Raw genomic sequence first — 2,955 nt, 5'->3', positions numbered from 1 at the left:
GGGTGTGGCCTTGTTGGAGTGGGTGTGGCCTTGTTGGAGTAGGTGTGTCACTGTGACATGGGCTTTAAGACCCTAACCCTAGCTGCCTGGAAGCCAGTCTTCTAGAAGCCTTCAGAGGAAGATGTAGAACGCTCAGCTCCTCCTGCACATGCCTGCCTAGATTCTGCCATGATCCTGCCTTGATGATAATAGACTGAACATATGAACCTATAAGCCAGCCCCAACTAAATGTCCTTGTCAGACTTGCATTGGTCATGGTTTCTTTTCATAGCAGTAAAACTCTAAGACATACATACATAAATACATACATACATATATACATATACATATACACCTAGGTTTACACACACACACACACACACACACACACACACACCCCATTTATAGGGATTTTAGATCTAGCCAGGGCCCCTGCAGTTTCGTTGGTCCATCTGATACACATGTTCATGGAACATGTCTCTCTCTGTTTCTTGTTCTAGGAAGAACGTGGACAACATCTGCAGACTCGCTTCATTTTGCTTTATTCTCCTCTTCAGCCTTAGAAATCTCAGCTTACAGAGAGGGGAAGACGGGAACTTGGTTCGATAGCTCTTTTTGTCTGTGGGTAGCTTACATCTCAAGTCACAAAAGGGAAAATAACTATAATAAGAAATAGTTATACACATCCAAACCGTGATGGGAAGTTCATATCCGTTCCTCTTAATGAATGTCAACTTTGGATATTGGAATCCACAATGAGATGAGACTTTTAAAAAATCCTAATTCTCAGGCAGGCTTTGGTATTTCTCTTTCCCTGAAAAGGATCACCACTAGAAAAAGACAGACGGTAGGTTGCTTTTGTCCAAAAATCGAATAAGAAGCATTTGATAATGAGCATAGAGGGGGCTCACCCCATGTTTACCAAAGAATAAAGTAATATGGGGGCGGGGGAGACATCTAGAGAACAGTTGGTGCCTTATTGGTATTAAAAAAAATCCAGATGTCAAGAAATAATATTTGACAACAGAAAAAACTAGGTTTCCATTAGGCAGACTTTTTAAAAATGCCTTCCTTTTAGTCATGGAAAGAGGAGGGTGGAGCAGGTCAGTCTGTAGATAACTAAAGTCATTCCCATCAAAACATTAAGAACAATGTGGATTTTTAATGGACTTGAATAAAATTAGAAATTTTAGCTTTCAAAGGGGAAAAATTGTGTTCCAGAGAGAGAGAGAGAGAGAGACAAAGGAGTGTCCAAACTCATACTTGATTCTTTCAATAAATCTACCGGTAACTCGTGTGTTTGTTGATATTAGGATGAAAACGCAGGTTGGATATCTCGACTTAAGAGTGTAACGTGTGGGCTGGGGATTTAGCTCAGTGGTTAGAGCGCTTGTCTAGGAAGCACAAGGCCCTGGGTTCAGTCCCCAGCTCTGAAAAAAAGAATAAAAAAAAAAAAAAAAGGAGTGTAACGTGTGTGAACAGCTGTCAGTGGAAAGACTTGTCCTCGGATTTCTCAAAAGGCATGAAAAAGCCACCGTGGAGTTACTGGATTTTGTTTCAAAGACTTTAGCTCCTTCTCTGCAGGGATGCAGGGCCTCAAAGTGAAAGAGCCGCCCCAAATTTGGGGAACCTCTCACTCTAGTCGCGGGATGGAGTTCCCCAGGAAACTCGAGTAGCCGGTCTTGATGTAACAGGAAGATGTAGCGTTTATTTATTTATTTCTTTTTTTTTTTTCGGAGCTGGGGACCGAACCCAGGGCCTTGCGCTTTCTAGGTAAACGCTCTACCACTGAGCTAAATCCCCAGCCCCAGATGTAGAGTTTATTAACCAGAAATCGGGTCAAAATATGTCGCACACAGGAGGCAGAGGAATCGATGCCAAGACTCGAAATTTAAGGCTTTTTATAGGGGAAGGCAAGGGGATTCAGTGAGGTTATCAGCAAGGGAAATGGGTACAAGGACGCATTTGCCAGCAGTACGTGCGGGCTGGAGTGTTCTCAATATAGGAGAGCGTCTTATACTTATCTGTAGAACAGGGAGTCATCTGTCTGGATGGCCCCCGACTCAGTCTAGATGTTGGCTGTCAGTTCCTTGAACAATCCCTTAACCTTGTTTTTAGACTTGGCCGGGCACGTCTCTGGCCTGCTCTGTCCTGTCCCCTTATCTGCTGTTCTTTTGCAATTTTTATGAAGTTTTTATTTTAACTCTTCAAAAGTAAGGGCCCGAGACCTCCTAAGAGGTAGCGTCCAACACCTGAGGCCATGCGCACAGAGGGAAGCGGCCTTTCTCAGAAAATGGAGCTACGAGAGCTGACAAATGAAGGCGACACATCGATCAAATCGCTGTAATAGAACGACGGCAGCCAGTTCACAGAGCGAGGCAGCTGTCAGCCACTCGGCCAAGAACTAAGAGGATTTGAAAAGACAATAACACACAGAGTTCACAAAAGCCACTATAGACTCATGGCGTCTGAGAATTTAGTCCATGTGCTCTGGGCAGAGAAAACAATCCAAACCAGAGATCCCTCTTGCTCAGCCCGACGTAACGCTGTGCCGTGCGGCGGATGTCCCATGTCAAGGACTCAACCTATATGCCGGAAGCCTGTGAGAAACCGGAACTACATCATTTAAGTGCTGACACCAGAAATGTCTCAAGTCTGCACCTTCATTGGAAGGAGAAGAAATAAGTCACACAGCACCGGAAGTAATCCTTGTCAGGGTCTGTGTGAGGTCGGAAGTGTAGGGCGCCATGATCAATCAGTAAGCACTGCCTACATGTGTCGGGTGAGCCCACAGAAATGAGGAAATGATTTTTAAATTTAAACACGATTTCTAATAACTAGTAACTTTTAAGTGTCCAGTTTTACCACAAGCTTTCAGATTATGTGGTTTCTCAGGCAGAAGAACGCCGCAAAAGAAGTGAGTTTGAAACTTCGGAGGTTACCATTATACGACAGCAAACTAAGAAAAGCACGGAG

Source organism: Rattus norvegicus (genome assembly GCF_036323735.1).
Source record: "Rattus norvegicus strain BN/NHsdMcwi chromosome 3 unlocalized genomic scaffold, GRCr8 chr3_unlocalized_3, whole genome shotgun sequence".
Taxonomy (NCBI): domain Eukaryota; kingdom Metazoa; phylum Chordata; class Mammalia; order Rodentia; family Muridae; genus Rattus; species Rattus norvegicus.
Note: the sequence above shows the minus strand (reverse complement) of the source record.